Consider the following 21,317-nt stretch of genomic DNA (forward strand, 5'->3'; position numbering starts at 1 on the left):
AATAGTATGTGTGTGTGTTAGTTTGGGGATCAGGCCTCCATGTAACTGACAACTGGCTTAAGATATGTAGAACATAAATATATAATTTTGCCAAAACAATTGATAGAAATTTCCAAAAGGTAGAAGTCTGACACCTACTTATTTGATCTGCAGGGACCAAAAATTTTTTTTTAATCAGTGACTTCTCCCAGGTTTTAGTACATGAATTAGAGTTTAGGTAAGAGCAGTTTAAGTGACCTAAAAGTCCCCACTTCCCATCCATACAAGTTTACTGAACATTCACACTATACCCAACAGTTGCGGTAGGGACTACAGAAATAAAAAAGATTTCTAATCTCAAGGAACTCATGACCCAAACAGTGTAGTCAGACTTATAAGCAAATAACTGCAGTAATGTATTACTAGCAGGATGGTAGGAACTTAATACACTGAGGGATCAAGAGCTCTTTATAAAGAGAGAATGATTATTTCTATCTGGGGAACAGATGGGTAGAGAAAAACATCTCAGAGAGTTCAAATGCTCCTCTGTTTAATTTATTTTTCTTTTTCTGCTTTTGTCAAGGAGATAAATGCATTTTTTCATGTAGAAAAGCACACTCCTTTGAATTTACAAGGGATTTGGTTCTCATATATGTATTTGTTTCTTTAGCAAATATTTACTGAGCTTCCACTTTTGTCTATCATAGGACATGAATTTGAGACCTTGAAATTATTAAAACATATGTTCTGACTTCAAATACACATGATCTTAAGAGAAAATATGTCACAGTACAGTTTTTAGAACCAAATGATGACACATCCACATTTAAAGCCATCTCACTTTGAATATTCTCCTTACACAGCCCACAACATCCCTGAATCTGGCAACATAAAGCTGGAGTGTACACACTGTGTGCCCTCCGGGGTCCATACCCCTGGGAGGGCAGGCCCAGTGCTGGCCACGGAGAAAATGCTCTGACAGGCTAATTAGAATGTTGCCAAGTTGAAAGATGCCCAGGAAAGGCTAACACTGAACTACTATGAAATTCAGGTTCTTTCTTCCCTTTCTTTACCTTTTGAATTTTTTTTCTGTGTGTGTGCCTGTGTCCCACAGAGTGATTTGGCATGGATGTATTTGATCACACTCTTCCTAACGGAAAACACATATAACTTCTCAGTCAATGTCACAAGGACAGCCCTGTGTTACCCACTGCCTAGAGGGACATAATTAGTTGATTTCTCCATATAGTGTATTTCACTTATTTGTTAATATATTGGACCATAAAAAACTAGATCCTGTTAATGATTAAGTAAAAATTTTGTAAGCTGAGAAACTTCAAAAAGCACTGTGTAGTACAATCTGTTCATAATAATGTATATTTCTAAGAATTCTATTGTAGAGTCTATACAGGTTGATCTACAGAAATTCTGCTTCCTGTTCACAGGAAAGCTGTTTTATGGAGGTGTTAAGGCCATGCATAAACTTTCAGAATTTAAATAAATTAATTTTTGTATTTATTCAAGTGAAAGATGACAAGAATTTTATGTGGGAAAGGTATAAGAAATATCATCTAAATTCTGGAAGTACTACTCCCTATAGATGTATTCTGAAAAAATAAATTGTTTCTAAAGAAATTTCTACCTAGTGATATAATACATTGAAGTTTTATGAAATAACATTTTAATATACATAACAACACTTTCTTTCATCTTGAAAAACAGGTATGTAGAAGCAAAATAATTAGTATGTGGTAATGAAATAGAGCCAAACACTCTAGGATAGGTGCTAATGAATGTATTAAAAACATTTCAGCCCTGGCTGGTGTAGCTCAGTTCATCAAGCGTGGGCTGTAAACCAAAGGGTCACCAGTTCAATTCCCAGTCAGGGCACATGCCTGGGTTGCAGGCCAGGTTCCCAGTAGGGGAAATGTGAGAGGCAACCACACATTGATGTTTCTCTCCCTCTCTTTCTTCCTCCTTTCCCCTTTCTCTAAAATAAATAAATAAAATACAATCTTTTAAAAAATGTTTCATTTTCATGCACATACTTATTGCTTTTTGAGAACTGTTAACATACAGATTTAAAGTTGAAATTCTATTTTTTCTTCCAAAGAAACCCTTCCTTCTAACTTAAAGAATCATACACATGATGTATTTATTAAGTGCAGTGACACAAGAAGTATTCAAATAGTCCACATCCGAAATAACTGAAACATAATAAGGCATCTGACTTGTCTTACTCAGCTCCTGAACTACAATTAGCACATTTCCAAGTTAATCTATTGTTACATTGCAGACTATTATCGTCTGACAAGGTAGATTGGTTGCAAAAATGTCTCTAATTTTCACCACTCTCTACACCTATTACTTTTAAAATAGGACTTTGAAGCAACTTTTATCAAAAGGTGCAATTTTTACCTACCTCTTATATCTGCATTGGCTTGTCACTGGATTTACCCAATAGAGTTCAATTAGTGTAGCGATGTGCCAGTTCTCAGCCTGGATGTCAAAAGGCTGAGATGCACTTGTGCTCAAACTTGGGAGAGTGCCCTCTTAACTTTGAGACCAAACTCAGTCTCCCTTACCTGAAAGAGTTTGAGAACCATTTGGGTAGGGACCGGCTGTGCTCCCTGAGGATTGTGAATCACCTCTTATTAGACATCATTTACAACACTAAATTTACTATTTTTGTATCATTGTGTTATAGATTGTTGATATCAACCTTCTTATTTGATACTAGTGTAGTTGTGATGGGCACATGCAGATACTATGGGTGGCAAACCATGTGTTTTTCAAATAATGAAAATTAAATTTGAATGTGATATTTATTCTATGACTTTTCAAAGTTCAAAGTCATTTGAGGCTACTTCAGACTTCTCAGTTTGCAAAGACATGACAAGAAAATAATATGGGAAAGAAGAAAAAATATGGTAATCAAGGATGCACAACAAAATGTGTTGTTTTTTTTTTCACAGACATCTCTCTGGGGGGCAGGTACTTTCTTTTGCTTGCTAATGGTATTTTCCTGTCATTGAGCACCGATATCTCCACATTTTGGGTTCTACAGCCCAGAGCCAACTGAATAATACTAATTGTTTTGTTATATCTGAGTATTTTGCCAGCAGTCAAACTATGTCAACAACCCATTTTATGTTGTTATATCTAAAGGGAACAATAAGATAAATAAGTAATTTTCTTTAAGTGTTTTTGCATGTTCATTTAATCAATAAGAGTTCATAGAGTATCTAGCTCCTTCTCTCCACTATATGTACTATGCCATGCACTGGAGATAAACACATGTATCATACTTTATCATATATAGGCATCATTTATTGGGAGCTTAGATGATTTAAGTTCTGTATAGACACTAAGTATGCTCTCCACAATAACCCTGTGAATTGTGTATCCCTATGGTACTTATGAGGAAATGAAGGAACAGAGATATTAAAGTGACTTGTCCAGTATAAATATGCAGCTCTTAAGTGTCACAGCTACTGTCTGAACACACACGTTCTGGTTCCAAAACTGATGACTTCAACATTTGTATATGTTCTTTCTAAAGTTAAGCAAAGAAACCAACAAAATGTCCTTTCCCTAAATGTGTCAGAGACAACTAAATCATTAGAGGAAAATAAAAAAATATTCCTCTTAAGATCCTGATATTTTCCAATTGTTGTACAGAATAAAGGTGGAATACCAACTCAGAGCTGGGAGTGAAAAGAAATAAGGAAGATTGTTTCAAAAGTGACATATAAACTAGCCAGACATAGACAGACGGAGAAGGTATGGGGCCCACTGAGAAAGAAGAAGCTTATGCAGAGTTAAAGAGACACCAGAGCATCACAGGAACACAAAGCCAGCTGGAGGTATGGGGTGTGCAGGGGCGGAGGGACATTAAGAAGGAGCCAGACTCAGCAGAAACCAGATCCCAAAATGTCTGTGCGCCGTGCTGAACCTTGGCTTACTTAGATCTGACCTGTGTATGCTTTTTATTAAAGTAAACCTGGGATGGTTTGATAACTGATGGGACCAGTGGCTAGATTTTTGTAGCAACTGAGACGGGAAAAGATGCACAGTAAGTAGTAAAAGTGGAAATGATCAGGGATTGGGTTTAAGACTTATTTCGAAGTTTAAAAAAAATGGGACTTAGAGCCTGGCTAGATGCGGCAGAAGGAAGCCAGGGTGGTACCGTCATTTTCTTGCTTGGGCAGCGGGGCACTCTGGGTCCCCTTTCATTATTTACAGAAGCAATACGATATAGCACCAACAGGCAGCATGTGCTAAATACATGTTACTCCTGGGCCCAGATTCCAAGCTTTTATTAGCAGTCTGGCCTGATGACTTTAGCCTATAGTTATATAATCTTTAAAATGGGGATAGAATTAGTAATTTACAAAGTTATTGTGAGGATTATGTAGATAATTTATACAAACCATCAGTCCTTTTTTTGTACGATATAGTGAACAATATTTAAAAGTTAATTGATAGTTTTGCAAACAGAAGCAAAATGACCTTGTTTTGAACAATAATTTATTCATTTTTAGAGATTGTAGGTTAAAGTTGAAGAATAGTTGAGATACTTATTAGGCACAAGACAGGCAAAGATACGGCTTTAATCGAATTGGCAAGTAAGTGTTAATCAAAGCAACAGGACTAGTTGAGAACTTAAAGGAAGATCAAAATTCAGACGACAAAGCCAAGGACTCAAGCCTCAGAACACCAATATTTAAGATAAGGAACAAAAATGGCCACTAGGATCGGGGCATAGAAATCATATTGCCATTTGCCAACAATAGCTTTGGTGGGGTCAGAACTAGCTTCATGGGCATGCAGCCTGTGCAGTCTCTCAGGGACCCATTGCCTCACAGTTTGGTTTAACGTTCTTTTGGTTTATTGCTATGCTGTCAATGTTTAGAAGTTCTTAGTAATTTTATCATTGAGCCTGTGCTTTGCAAATGGCATATGTTAGTTTGCTAGGGCAAGTGCATACCACAGACCAGATGGCTTAAACAAAATAATTCATTTAGCAGTTCTGGAGGCTGGGAGTCTAAGATCAAGGTGTCAGCACGTTTGGTTCCTCCTGAGGCATCTCTTCTGCGCTTGCAGATGGCTGCCTGGTTGCTATGTGCTCACCAGCTCTTTCTTCTGGGTTTGCATGCCTCCTGTGCCTCCTTCTGTGTCCGAATTTTCTCTTCTCTAAAGGACACCAGTCATATGGAATTAGGGCCCCCCATATACAGTTACCTCTTGAAATCTCCATTTCAAAATACAGCCACATCTGAGATGATGGAAGTTAGCACTTAAGAAAGTTCAGGGAACACAATTCAGTCTATGATATGAGGTGTGATGGCAAAAGTGAAGGATATGTGCGAGCAACTGAGATAAGCGGGGAGCAACTAGAGCTGGCTGGCTAGCAGGCTATTGGACATGCAGATACATGTCTTCATGCTGAGGCACCCAGAACTCTATGGCTGTTGGGATATTGCTGGAGCCAATTGACAGCAGCAGCTGCTACAAAAAGAGACAGGATGTTCCACAAGGGGGCAGTGCTGAGACCCTTGGTCCTCTGACTCGACCTGTGCAGCATCTACACAATATTAACTGGGGTCTGGTCTGAATGGAAAGCACTCTACTGCCCCCCAAAATATATTGTCGGTAAATTCTTACACAAGACAAGCATCCATAAAACAATACTCAAAAAACTTACATGGTAGATGTTACATTTCTTCAACAAATTTAGAAAGTTATTTCTGAAAACTCTTTCAACATTGCAGATCAATCTTAACAGGCTTAGAGAATAGAAATTAAGTTTAAATATCACCAAATTAAATAGCAAAGAACACTATTTTCATGAGATTATTTAGATAAACAAATAACCAAAGAAGTCAACTTTTAAATTAATTTTATTTGTGATTGAAGATACAGTGACAAAATACATTAACTTGCACTTTGAATTATATGCAAGTCAGTAAGTAACGTTTGGTTTCTGGTACAACCTCCACAGGTTACAGGAAATGTCAGAGCAAATATTAAAATGCCATTGTATAAATTTACATCTAAAATTAAATTCAGATTGACACGAAGCCCATGCATATGAAGAAATAATACTTTTTAGAGTTATAGTTCCACAAGAATCATCAGCTTTAGAAGTACCAAAATTTATATTTCAAAATAATTCATCAGAATTTATTTGAATATTGTCATCACACATAAAACACTCTTAACAGCTCTAGTAACAGTTGTATCATCAGACACTTCCTTCTCAAAATAAAAAATCATCAAATATTCCCTGGCACCTTCCATTTGCCTAGAAAAACCTATATCACTATGAATTACATCAGCTGAAAATGGAATTGCTAAATGTATAAATTCTGATGTCCTGATAAGTGAATTTTCAGCAAAGTAAGTCAGAAAAATCTTACTATCAACTAAGAAATCACATTAATGAAATTTTATTATTCATTACAGCACATAAAATTAACACTAAAATGATTAATTTTCAATTGGTAAGTTTATGTTTCACTATTATTCCAATTGTGTTTTATAAATAATAACATATTTTTAAGGAAAAGCTTTATATCTTACCAGCTTTAATAACTATTTGTTCTAATTGAACAACAGGCCCTCTCATTTCCATTTCTCACTGGGACCTGTGAATTACATAGCTGGCCCTGGTCACAGTAACAGACCGGAATGACTTCAAAGAGGCAGAGGCAGGCATTGTAAACGACTATTTTACGGTGTTTATTTCTGTACCAGACAGCATAGGAGTAGGCCATGCAATGGATTAGAGAAACAGAAAAGGCAACAGATCACAGGAGGATGCGGCTAGAGAGGGTGTGTTGTTATAAGATGGGAGCTAATAGATCAGGTCTGTGGTCTCATGAAAACGATTTCATGGAAAGGGAGAGATCAATAATGTAAAACAGAGTGATGAGTGCAAGAATGAAACATACAGAAGGCAACATAGGAAGGGATCCAGATCACCAATAAAAGAGTTAGTCTTTGAAAGGCTCATGGACACTTTACATTTCTATACTATAAGGGAAGACAAAAATGGTCAAAAACAAGGCTGCTGAGTTGGTATGTTTAGCAATAGGTAGGTGAAAGAAAGAACAGCTACGCTTTCCCCTGAGATAACGCATAAATGACTAAATCTGGATTTCAATGCAGTGATGGAGAAGCACTGTAGTGAAGGGTTGCATTCTTTCTCTGGGCAGTGTGTTGGAGGTAGATGGTTGACAGAGTATCAGGTTTGAAATACTTACAGTAGGAAGTACACAGGAGAGCTATGGAGAATGTATAGGAATATTGGGTAACCATGGCTTTGGCACACATGGTTATAAGACATGAATTTTTATTGACACATTTCTGTACAGCTGTATGATTTTGCTTTGTTTTGTTTCATTTGCAGCAGTTTCCAAAAACCTAGGGCAAGAACAGAAACACGGGACAGTTAGAATGCTTTGTGGTTGGAGTTGTTTTAAGATAATTTGGGATAAAGACCATCCATAAAAGTTGTAGGTCACAAAAAGTTTTTAAAAGGTGGTTGAAATCATGAGTCACAGATCAAGTACAAAGAGATAAAAAATGAAAAGATATATAAGGACTAATTAATTGAGAAAAAACTTAAAGGTCAAGAGACTAAAGTCTTAATGAAGCCAGAAACTATATAAAGTGAGAAAAAGGGAATAACACAGTATGAGAAGACTGAGGATCAGAAATGTAACAATTAAGTTTAAGATTTTAGAGATAAGATCACATAAATGATCCTGTTTGATCAAGATTCAGTAGAGGAATAAAATAAAAGCTAAGACTAAATTTACATAGGTAATAATTTTATATAGCTGAAATAAAAAGCAAAATACAACTATATTTACTGTCTTGAACAAAGCTGGAATTTTTTAAAGTTAACAATTACTTTAATTCTCCTTTCTTTTCTTTTTTATGTTCCCTGTCTAAATTTATCACAAAAGTTCCCATTAAAAAAAACCCCAAAACTGAAAGTCCTTATTGTGGGCAACTACATCTCTCTGTACCTCAGTTGGATTTTCCTTCCCCCCCTGAATAAATTATTGGAGCACTTTGAAATCATCTACATGTCCAAGAATTGGAGAATATTCAGTTAAGGGCAAGTTCAAAAATGATACAACTCTTGGAAGGGTACACACTGGAAAAGCCTGTACCTTGAGAGTCTATGCTTGAGAATTTCTTGGAATTTCTAAACCATAGAATTTTGATCCTAGGGTAAAAAGGAATAATGTTAAGGAGACACACACACACACACACACACACACACACCTCCCCCCACACACACAGAAATATGGTAACTTCAGTCTTTTATTGAATATTGATGGGAGCGTATCTTTTGGATGGAATTGTCCATATCAGGAAAACAATGGTGGAAAGGATGTGTCTGAACAGTGAGTTCTATGGAAACCTAAAATCAATAGAGAAAATATTAGACAAAAATTATAATAAGATTACAAGTACTGGGAATATAAGGAAAATAAGGAACTCAGAATTAACAGAAATTCAAGATTTTAAATATTTGTGCTTGAGAATTTAAAAATGAGAGAAAATTAACCAAAATCTGAAATAGGTTGACCTGATATAAACTTAGCTGAACTTCCTCAAAAATAAACCATTAGAGGGACATCCCACGACTGGTGAAAAGAGGCAGCCGGATATTTTACTTAGAATATTTATTTCCCCCGGAAGCTCAATAGAGATGCCATCTTGAGGCTCACAGAGCAAAGTAGTCTAGTCGGTTCCCCTTAGATTATCAAGCTTTGAATTGTCAAGGGCAGTTTTAATCCAAGAAATGTCTACAGCAAATTTTGCAGATGAAACAAATGTTAGAAAAGAGAGTAACTTGCTTTAGAAGCAGTGTTCATGGATGCTAATCAACTCCGTAGCAAGAGGCAGCCCTGGTGTCACAGAAATGAAAGCTCTAGATAAAAATAGATAAGGGAGGCTGTCACTAGACAGAGCTCGCCATCAACACGGTAATGAGGTGGCCATAAACATGGTCAAAGGGGAAAGGACATTAAGAGATTCTGAGCATGGTAGACAGAGAACAAAAGCCCCAGCCATAAGACCTCTGACTGGAGCTGCCTGTACTATAAATTTGGAAATCTTGCAGAAGACAGCAATGTTGCAAATGGCACTTTGAGAAAAGATACAGTGTGAAAATATATGTCACTTGTCTCTACCCCTACCAGGAGAATTTCACTACTGAAAAAATATGACTTCTTGGTGAGGACTTGAGTTTCAGTTTAGTGGACTGTGGTCACCTGGCACTGACTGACTTCGTAGCAAGTTAAACACCAGTGATGTCTTCACACACGGCCTTTTCTCAAACTGAGTCTCTGTTTAGGTTTTTTATAATAGGGAAGGCAGACTTTGGGGGATAGATGTAGGGGTTGGGGCAGAAATAACCACTTCAAATTTTCACGTCTGGCTTGTTTTCTAAATTGGGTGTCTATGTTGTGCATGTATACTGTGATAACCTTTAATCTACTACTTGAATCTTAAAAAATGAGCAGCAGGAGACCTTTTAAATCCTGGGGTCTTTAAAGAACCCTTCCCATGTTTGTGGAAGACACACAGCCACTGAAAGAACCACATCCATCAATCTTACTCTAGCTGAGACAGAACAGGGAAGGTGTGTGTGTGGTGGGGGGTGGGCAATTTGGACCTTTAACTCCATCACTCATTTATTTATTTATTTTTAGTTTGTCTGAAGGAGACTGGCAGCATTACTATTTAGTTTACACTGCGAATGAACCTTCAACTCTTTGTATAGCACATTCCATCACTCTTTAAAATAATCAGGGCAATAACTAGAATTTGATGTTTGATACCTTTTCTTTTATACAACTTTGGATGTGAATTGCCAGGGAGTTTAATTCTCGGACAATGTTTCCATAGAACTGTATTATGAGGGAAGGTTTCTATTCCAATGTGTGGCATCTCTAGGTGGATAATTTGCATTATTGCAATGTTTTTTGTGATGTTATTTGATCTTTTTACACAACCTCTTAATGGACATGTTGGTCATTGTGTCTGGACGTGACTTGTAATGGAAAATGCAACACTGAATAAACTTTTGGCTTGCACCCTCTGTTCAATGTCCAAGCCATCTGCTACGAAAAAGATACACAGTTTTCCTGGGGTGCCTGGTGGATATAAAAAGAACCAGTTGGTGATACACTTCTATTTAGAGATGCCTACTAGCATCCCATTCCTGGTCCCTTTTTGCTCGATTACATCCTTTGACCAAGGCAGCAAGTTCAATCTGATTTGGAAGAATACACTGGATCTGGCTCACCAGTGCCTTCCCCTCTTTCCTCTTCTCAGTGAGTTTCCCTAAGGAAGTACAGAGTTTGCCACATTTTGTTTCTAATTCCAGAAATGTTTTTAGATAAAGTTCAGTCCTTATAAAGTGGCTAAACCTATCTTTTCCAGCAGTACCAGTGATGAGGTAAGTCGTTCTAACTCAGCCTGGCACTTAACTTTACAATCGAGCCTTGCCTACCAGCATACCACATTCTTCAGCATCAGCGCTGTCGGTGATAAAGTTGTTTTGTCCTCTCTGCGGTGCTATTTTCCATCAACTTTTCCATTGGCTCAGAACTCCAGTGAGGCCTGATCAAATCTCAAAAGCTCTTATCTTTAAAAACGCCAAGCCATTTTCTTTGCGTACATATTTTTAAATTGTTTTTAATTACAGTTCTCATTCAGTATTATTCAATATTAGTTACAGATGTACAAAAAAGTGGTTAGAAAGGCTATTGTGTTTTTTTGTCTACTGCTCTTGGATTCTTGAAAATTTTTTTATGGCTTTCAACCTCTGTTTCAATGATGTAATACATTTTTATTCAAATGTGAGTACGTTTTTTTTGAGACTTCCTTTTGATTCTGAGCATTTTCTATTTCTCTTCTGATTTTTTTTTCATTTTATTTGTTTTAGCCATTGCCTCTCATGGCAAAGATTTTCCTGAAATGCATGATAATTCTTAGTTCTCTGCTTATATTGAGGGACAAGCCTCTGAACACTGATTGGAAAAAAGGGTGCTGCTTTAATGCCGCTCTTCAGTATGTGGTGACTGGGTAGCTAATCAAGTCTTTGGATGGTGAGTCTCGGATGTCTGCATCATTTCTCTTGGGCCAATCATTTTCTGCAAATGTCAATACTCTAAACTCTTCCTTTGGGTTTATAAACCTGAACACTAGATATCAGGAGCTTAAAAGGGATAGAATACACGTATCACCATATTCGGAATCATGAGTGTTGCCTACACTCTGCCCTATGCAGGCCTATTGTTCCCAGGGTTCGATTTACCATAAGCTTCTAGGGTCTGTTCTTTCAGAAATGAATCTTCACTTCAATCCTTCCTCGGTGTAGGAAATATATAACAGCATGGCTCGGTGTGAGGAGGGAAGAATCCAACTCTTCTTTACTCAGACTTTCAATCACTTCTGCTTTATTGCCTTGTTCTCGTTCTACTTGTCTTGTCCTCAGCATCTCTGATGGACCCAGGGCCGAGTCTTGAAGTTCTGAAGTGAAAATCTGTTTGCTTCTTGTTGGCTTCCCTCACTCGAGAGATTAACCTTTGCTTTTCTCAACTGTGTTAAGTGAATCCTAGGCAGCTGACCTCTCTTTCCTAAATGGACACTTGTAAGTCTGTTATGGCATTCTCTCCCATTCTCTTTGTCCTTTTAAATCACTTTTTTATTTTTTTAACTTTCTAGAAGAGAAAATGGAGAAAATAACATTTGTTCAAACTCCCATGTTTAACTGAACATTTCCTTTGCTTACTAACAAATACTTCTAATAATAATTGTGATGGTGATCAAATGAAATAAGGTAACTTATAGCTTCTATTTATACATTTACTCATATGTTAGAAAGTTTCCCTGGGCAAAAGAAAGTTATATAAATTCTTTCATTGTTGTCATCTCCCAGATAGGAAAATAAATCTTAACAGGAAATTTTCCTAATGGGTGAAATCCTTTATAATACATAGCTCTGCACAAAGATTTCAGAACCTTTTCTGCATTCCTCTCAGACTCTTTTGTCTACTCATTGTTACTTTATTATGATAATTATCTGAAAGTATTGCAAGCTCTTGTTCAATTTTACATTTTTCAATGTCTAAGACAAGAACAATCTTTTCTGGTCCACCAACACAATCTCAGTGTCTAGCAAACACTTACTATACACATATTATACAGTATTTATTTGTTGAATAAATAGCCTATGTCTCTTCCATCTATTTACTGATTCATATAGCTCATTGAACCTTTTCAAAAAATTCTGCTTAATTAAAAATGTGATTGAGAAGGTTAAGCCAATGTACAATTTATAAACTGAATATTAAATTAGTTAATCAGAAGATGCTATTTCAACTGAGGTTTGCTGAAGTTCTTATGACAAGGCAGCACTGAGTAACTCTATAGACAGTTTAGATAAATGACAGTATTTGTATTTCATTTACATTTTCTGTACTGTGCTAGATGCTGTGCTCATCTGTGCCCTCTGGAAAGAGAAACAAAAGCTATAAGAACAGGGAACTGAGGGGCATCAAGCAATAATTCCTGACATTGGACATTTGCTTAGATGCATATAGATTGCAGCATCCAGTGGGCTCCTGAAATTCATCATCACAGTGTTTTTGAGTGATGCAGAAAGCACAGTCCTATGTCCACAGAAATTTAGATAGGTTCTAAATGTAGCACCATGGGTCATATGTGTTGCGCGTGGGTCTCCGGCCAGCAGTGACCACGGAACGCTGTGGAAGGCTCGCCAAAAAACACGCGAGAAACAAACAAACATGCACAGAGACAAACTAGTTTCTGTGGGGAAGTAGGGACGAAATGGCCACCCCCCTAGTGGGGAGGGCCCCGATTTACCGTCCATACCTGCTTTTATTGGGCTCATTTTGCATAATAATTCAGGTAAAGTACAGTACTTATCAGGGGGAAGTAAGGAACTATAGAAAACAAGGAACTCTGCTGGTCTATTTTGAGTCGGGGTCAAAGAGCTGTAAGACTTTGAGGAACCAACTTCCTCCTTGGACCCCTCTCATTCAACTGAGAGCATTCTAAACAAAGAAGGTTTCACAGTAATTTACATGTTCTTTCTTAGGCCTGATCACCCGGGGAATCTGCCCTTTTCAGCACAGAGCTGTACCACCCTGTCATTGTTTCAGGCTTAGGTGGAGCAAGGGAACTAAGGCAATAAGGAGATTTTCTCCCAGACGATGAGAACTCAGGCTATGTCAAAGCCGAGGAGCGAGGGTCCATCACCCCCTTTTGCTGCAGCCCCCCCAAATCCTTCTTTTGGGGGGCCTCCCAAAGTGATCGTGCCTGCCTTAGGTCGTTCCCCTCGTGGGGAATCTTACCCGTCTTTGGCTAACTGACCAAGCTTTTTGGGGTTCAGCTAGGAATAAAGCAGCAGAAGCAGCATTCCTGCCAGGGAGATAAGCTTTTGTCTCCTTGCTGGCTTACGGTTCCAAGGGTGTTCCCTTAGCCTTAGCCTAGGTGGGGGTTTCAGGTTCTGATACCAGTCAGGGTGGTTCCCAACACATATGCTCTTACATTTTTACTCTTAACATACAGTATGGTTTTTGAATACTTATTGGATATATATATATTTTTAAATTAACAGCACCACTTTTAGTTATGTTAAAACCAGCTGGATGTTTTAAGAATGACTTAGAACTGAGAGAAAACAGTCACAAAAAGACAACCTATTGTATGACTACATTTCTATGAAATGTCCAGAATAGGCAAATCCATTGCAGCGAGCAAATTAGTGGCTGCCCACAGGAGAGGGGGATGAGAACAGAGGGGAGGCAGAAGGACCGCTAGCTGATGTGGGTGGGTTTCTTTTCTGGGTGACACAAATGTTTTCAAATTAGATTGCCGTGATAGTTGTACAGCTCTGTAAATAGGCTAATATTCATCAGATTGTAACTATTATGTTGTGAACTTCATAGTATGTGAATTATATCTCAATAAAGATGTCTAAAGAAAGAGTGACTCACAGCTTAAATTTCTAATTATATTACTATACATCTATGTTTCCATTAAAGTAAAGAGTAATTGCTGCTGTGTGGCGTGTTGTTCCTTTAGTCATTGATCTGATGCTACTATTAATTAAAATGAATCCAGCAATGTATGATACTGTCAAGCATGTAATTGCTACTTCTCAGTCTATAATTGTTCTTAAAGTAAGAATAGATCATTTCTTTTATTTATTTAAATAAAGTTTATTAAAAATCCATTTACTAATTTATTTAGCTTATAAATTTTGGGGGTATACTGTTAGAGCTATTAAATATATTTTATTTAAGTTATTTTAAAAATTTACTTACATAAAAGTTATTAAATATACCTTTACTTAAATTATTTACAATTACTATTACTCATGTGAAATAACTAATTAAGACCTTATTTGCATTATTTTTCAATTTAATATCTAGTTACTAAATTTTATTCTTTCCTGCATATCAGGAAAATGATAAAGTATGAGTACGCTACCTACTATGTACCACACATAACAAGGACTGTCCAGATAAAAGTCCAACCATTGTTAATTTAATGAGAACAGTTTGTGCAACACCAGTGTAACCTGGCAGCCAAGGAGGGTCAACTGAATGAACATGGGTGAATAATGACAACTTCACTGTACTAGTCTGTGAGGGAGGTAGACACCACTGAATGAGCACATGTACTGGGTGGCTGTCAATCAATCAAAATGACTGAGTAAGTAGAGCAACGAATCTGCATCAGATTTTGTGTTGAGCTTGAACATTTCCCTATGGAAACTATTTGGAAGATTCAGAAGACCTCTGCTATGGCTACTGGTGATTGCCAGCTTCTTCACAACAACACACCCACTGAGGTATCACATCTTGCACAGAGATTTTTGGCGAAACATCAAATCACCCAGGTGACTCAGTCCCCCCTACAGTCCAGATTTGGTGTCCTGTGGCATCTGGCTTTTCCCCAAACTAAAATCATCTTTGAAAGAGAAGAGATTTCAGACCATCTATGAAATTCAGGAAAATATGACAGTGCAGCTGATGGTGATTGGGAGAACTGTGTGAGGTCCCAAGGTGCCTGCTTTGAATGGGACTGAGGCATCATTGTCCTGTGTACAATCTTTCTTGTATCTTGTATCTTCTTCAATAAATGTCTCTATCTTTCATATTATGTGGCTGGATATTTTCTGGACAAGCCTCATATTTTACATTATCTTGCTTCATTAAAATGTTGACTCCTTAAAGCAAAACTTTGCTTATTTATTTTTTACTTTTAATCATTTTTATTTTCAATTATAGTTGGCATACATTATTTTAGTAGTTTCTGCCTAATTATTATTTTCCCACACATAGAGCAGAGCATCACAAAACAAACTAAATGTATTTAAATTTTACTGGCTGACAATTTTATTCTTTTATGACAAATTTTACTAAGCACTGCAATTATTTTACTAGAGCGACTGAAAGAATGCCTATATTGTGTTTGAATTTTCTAAGGTATCTTCAGGTTTAAGTCACATTTAGGATGAACTCATCTTCAAGGTTTATTGCTGAGGCATCAACATCTTACTAAAATTAAATAGTGTTTGAAATGTTTTATAGGGGTTAAAAGAAATTATCAGATGCAAAAATTAACATTTATGTTCAGAAATACTTGAGTAAAACCCACAGGTTTACTTATCCCCACTCCTCCAGCCCCCACTCCAGGCAAACAAAGATCACTCACACCTCTGTCTCTGGCACGTCCATCATTCATATTCCATCAGGATACTGGAAAAGAGGAGAGGATAAAACAAAGTTAAGATAATTATCTAGTGCAACAAGGGAGAAGAGATGATAAACTGTCCACGTTAGCACATTTTTTGGTACTGATGTAAAATCTGCTAATCGTACTGCTTGATGCTGGGGACTCATGGGGGAAGGGTCTGACTTTGCTGCGAAGCAGTATTGCATAGTCTTAGGCAGAGCATAAACATGTTTTCCTATTCAGGAGCTTGTTGACTACAAAGTCCAAGTACAGTTCTGTGTTTTGTCAGCCTTTGGGATGCTTGATAAAGCAAACACTGGAGACGCCAAATGTTAAAAGGCCTCGCTACTCACAAAGGACAGCAAAGGTGGTAGCAGCCCTGACAAAGATGGTCGTAGTGAATGAGGTTTTCACAGCCAAGGAGAAGCCCATTCACAGCTGAATGTTATATTTTACTTGTCAGTGCCTCCACAGTCATTAGCCAATATTACTTTCCTTTTCCTTTTTCTCTTTTAAGTTTTTGTTTGGCTGCATACCATTCATGGTTGTATTATAATTTTCATAATTAACATTTTTCATTACATGTGGTGAGTGAGAAGGCATGCGTAATTTTTTAAAACATTGCCATACATAGGTTCTGCCAAACTTTCTTAGCTCTGCCACTCACTGAATTTCTGGAGACTTACAGATGCAGTAAAATAGCAGAGTTTTTCTTTCTCATTCATGTTAATGTTTTTCTCTGTTTTATTCCCACCCCTAATATTGTGATATTGATGAAATAATCAGATATCTATGTTTCACTTCAACAATTTCATTTTAATACCTTTATTAAAACTTACCTACAGTTTATCATATTAAATATTTACAAAATCCTCTAGTGATTTTCATGTTTTCCTTTCATTATTTTGTCAGCGCACCATAAGACACAGGTTGCATTTGAACTACCAGGACCACAATGCCTGAAGTATAAACAGATGCATAAAATCAAATACAGATCTTTACACAAACTACATTTTATGAACTTACCAATAATTTTACAGTTTTATTTTTATTGTTAAAACATTTTGTATCAACAAATAGTTATCTTGTAACACCAATAGACATGGGTATTTTAAAGTATGGCTTTTCCACTTGAGGTGGGGCATGGTGGTGGTCTTAAATACTACCCAGAGGACTCTCTTGTTTTGTCTTCCCTTTTCTGAAGACATTTTCTGGGGAAAAAAGAATGGAAAATGTTGTTTGGTGGGCAATTCTCCATAGTATATTCATATGTCTGTGACAGCCTTTGTTCAAGACTACATTTTCAATGATGTTTGTACATCAAAAAAAAAAAAAAACTTAGACAATATAAAACTTTGTTTTCAAAGCAAGTAAATTAGAAGAGCAGAAAGTAGAATTATTCCCTGACAGGGTAATAAAGATAATGCCTGATGCTGGACCAAAGCTTAGGTAGGTGTGTTTGAAGTCCCATTTATAAAACTGGGAGTTTACTAAGCTTAAGGTTCCTCAGTTATGCATGAACCCCCTTAGTACAGCACCTACCTGTGCCCATCTCTGAACACCCCCCCCATGGAATTTGTCACCCATACTGTCACAGTGTCATGATTAATAAAGTTGTTTGTCTCTGAGCCAGGAATCTCGTATCTTAGGAACATCTCTCATAACATTGCGGTAGCCTAACTTGCTAGCTTGCAAGTATGGTAAATTCATAGACGCTTCCTGAGAATTTTGGAGATTATTGGGAGGTGGTTGCTGAGAAAGGCCTGGCTTGTTTAAAGAGAAAAATAATAAGCCTTATGTGGCCAGGCTGGGGTTTGTAAGAATACTCCCCACAGTCCAGTAGCAAATGGTCTCAAGCTGTGGGCAGGGAGTGGTGGATGATAAGAACAACCATCTCAGTGCTAGATTTTAATAATGCTAAGAAGTGGAATATAAGATGATAACACACCACCCAGAGAGTCTTTTGTTTGTTCTCTACTTCTTGGGAAGAAAGAGAGTAAGTCAAGGAGTTCCAAAGTCGGTACACAGGGCTCTGGGTAAACTAAAAATTGTGGCTGCCTGAGTCATCTGTCTGCTTGACAAGAAAGTAAATGGGACTGACTTACTGATAGAAACCTCCCTTTCTATGTTTCCTGATCTCTTGTCTCCCTCTACTCCTAACTCAGCTCCTTCAAGACAAGAAAGGCTGAATATTCTGGGGAATACTTTGGGGAAAGGAGGTATTCAAACTTTACAGTTCTGTTACATACAGATGCCCAAGTCTCCTTCTACCACAACTGGTATTAAAAGGAAATATCTGGATTCAAATGATACGATTCAGCAAGTTTCACAGTGGGAAAGGAAGATAACATAGTCTTGTATTCAGGGCCCTTTTTGCCATTTAGTTGCACTCTTTTTGTTGCTGCTACACCAGCAAGTGTGGCAGAAATAGATGGGTTTCTTGAATGTCCTCGTCTGACCAGGGCCAATCAATCTGATCAAGGAAGAGCTGTAAGTAGAGAGAAACTAGTCATTTTCTTGACATTTGAATCTAGTGGGTGGCTCAGTATTTATCATGACGATCTTTACCATCTAATGTCCAATTCTTGCGTTATACAGATGCTGATGCCCTGCTGGTTAGTAAGTCAGAAGCAAGAGTATTAATTGTCTTAACTGCAATGATATCATAAGTTTCATCAGAAAGCTTAGCTTATAAATACCAATCCTTTGATAAGTACCGAAAAATATTGAGACTATGTGGGTAGATTCATGATTATCCATGTAATCATCAAAGAAAAGCTGTTGTATCTTCAGAACCCTACCACTAAAAAGGGTACCTAGTACCTGTTGTGCATTTGGGTATGGAGACAAAAAAAGTCTCTGTGACTTATTTTGTTGATTTGAACCTCTAAGAAAGAGAACCAGCCTCCACCCAGAGGTGCTTTTTGGAATTTTGAACTTGGGATCTCCCTGACTCAGCTCTCAGGAACATCTCTCCTGAAAAATATCTATTAGCTTGCTATTAGGCTCTTACTGAAAATGAGTGTCTGAACCATAGAGGCCTTGTGACTCTTGGCCAGGTGTCTCCATTTTGTGGCAGGCCTGCTGTGACTCAGTGACTAACAAGGTATTAATACGAGCCCCTATATGGACATGGTGTATTCAAGAACACAGCTGCCTTGCCTCAGTGATCTCTCATGAAAAACTGGCAGCTATCTTTTGGTTATATGGGGACTTCATGCCTTCCACCTCCTGAAGCAAAGTTCACTCATTTGGGGGCCCTGGCTCGTGGAGATTGCCCTAAATGCCTGGGCCTAGTTCATGGATGGTTCTGCTAAGCAGCAACTGGTTGTCTACTAGGGTGCTGCAGCTCTTCAGACTCAGTTGCAGCTCTGCAAAACTGAAATCAAATGAAGTCCCTGGTCTAGAAGATGGAACTGGATGACTCTTGTTCTTTTACCCATGACCTAGAGGTTAGTTCTGTCATGTAGAGAACTGGAAACTTCTAGACTAAGAATCACCCCTCCTTGGGGTCATCAACTGTGGAAACAGACTACAGTTACTACTGAGCCATCTGGATCACACATGCAGAGTCCCATAAAGAAGGGCCCATTTACTGATAAGATCCACTGAAATCAAAGTGTTGATTGAGACTGACTTTGATATTAATGATAATTCATATTGCATAGGGTTATTTGAGGACCATATAAGATTATATGCATAAAAATTTTGAACAGGTCTTACAGCATGATTAGTCTGTTGTGAATGTTAACTATTATTAATGTTATCATTAGATTTCTTATCATTGGGGGAAGGATTTAAGCTATGAATTATTTCCTCTGTTCAAAAATGTAACCTGATGTGCAGGTGGTAACTCATCAAAACAGTGGGTATAGCTTTGTTTCTGTCAGCGTCTGCTATTCTTATAGGAAGCAAAATTATGGGCTTCTCCTTTTTGCTTTTCTTCCATCAAGAATTATTTGTACTGTACTTATCTCAAATTTCTCCAAATTTGAGGCCGGGAACTCTCTTACTTTTTTCAAGCACACTTGTAGATTTCTTCTCTATGAAATTATCCTCCTCCAAATTTCAGAAAGATTCTGAAGGAAGATTGTTCCTTTTAACATATACATTTAAACTATTACACAAAATGGTGTATTTTAATTTCTCTACAAATTTTATATCTGTGGTATTATAAAGTGTGAAAACTGTAGGTGTTGCAAAAAATGGTAATATACACAGAAATGTTTGATTATATTATTTTAACAGAAAATTATAGACTTATCTGTATGGATATGGCTGTACAAAGCAAGAGCTATCAGAGGAGCTGTCTCCTAGGATAACCAAATTCTTATTGAGATAAAAAGTTGCTGCCCTGGCTGGTGTAGCTCAGTGGATTGAACACAGGCCTGCAAACCAAAGGGTCATTGGTTTGATTCCCAGTCAGGGCACGTGCCTGTGTTGCAGACCAGGTCTCCAAAGGGGGTGTCCAATAGGCAACCACACACTGATGTTTCTCTCCTTCTCTCCTTCCCTTCCTGTCTCTAAAAAGTTGCTGACGACATCTTCGAAAAGCATCTGTGGTTTTAACTTGCTTAAGACACAAACCCTCAAACATTCTCTGGGATAAGAAAGTCTTCCTGGAAATAAAAACTCATCCATGTTCTTGATAGAAAAAGAAACAATGGGCTTCATGAAGCAAACCAGAATGTTAAACTGCATCTCATGGGAAGCCAAAAGTTTCATCACCCAGTAGGAAATACAGAGTGTAATACACAGGAAGATTATAATCACACTAATAATGTTAGTTATTATTGCAACTCTATTAATACCTGAGTCATGGAACAAAGAACTCTATAATTTTAAAACAAAAGCCTTTTGTTTCAAAACATAATTGAATGCATTTTAACTTTGAAAGCACATTCTACTCATTTATTTACTGGGAATTAAAAAATCATTAGATTCACTAGTGTCTGTATTGCATAAGTCTATAAAAAACATGTTTCCAAAGTAAAAATTTAAAAATAAAACTTCTCTATATCCACTATAACATGCATTAGATTTTTAGGACTTAGTTACTGCTAATTACAAGTTTGTATCATTAAGCAAACAGTCAAATGCAATTCAATTTTAAAAATGAAATAATCGTTGTTCTTCACAGGACAACACGGCATAATGGAAATTAGATCTATCCTTCTACCTGAAATAAATGCAATGCCAGAAAAAAATATACATAATACTTAATGGTTTTCAAGACATTGCACATCTGGTAATGAAGTTTGATGATCCTTAAGGGGAAAAATGAAAGGAGTCTTGCAGTTAGCCCAAATTGCTGTCTGGAGAGAGTTTCTAGGCCACAGCATGAGGACAGGTCACCCAAGTGGAGCTCGGAGATTTTCTGAATTGAGGAAGCAGAGCTGGAACTCAGGAAAGAATAAGGAGGTTGGAATTTACTGTGCAGAATCCAGACAGTTAAATCAAGGGACAGCTCCAAAAAACTGCAAAGGGCCCACCACTGATTCACAGATAGGAAATACACGTTAGGAAAACAACCTAGT

This window comes from Phyllostomus discolor, chromosome 2 (genome assembly GCF_004126475.2).
Source record: "Phyllostomus discolor isolate MPI-MPIP mPhyDis1 chromosome 2, mPhyDis1.pri.v3, whole genome shotgun sequence".
Lineage (NCBI taxonomy): Eukaryota > Metazoa > Chordata > Mammalia > Chiroptera > Phyllostomidae > Phyllostomus > Phyllostomus discolor.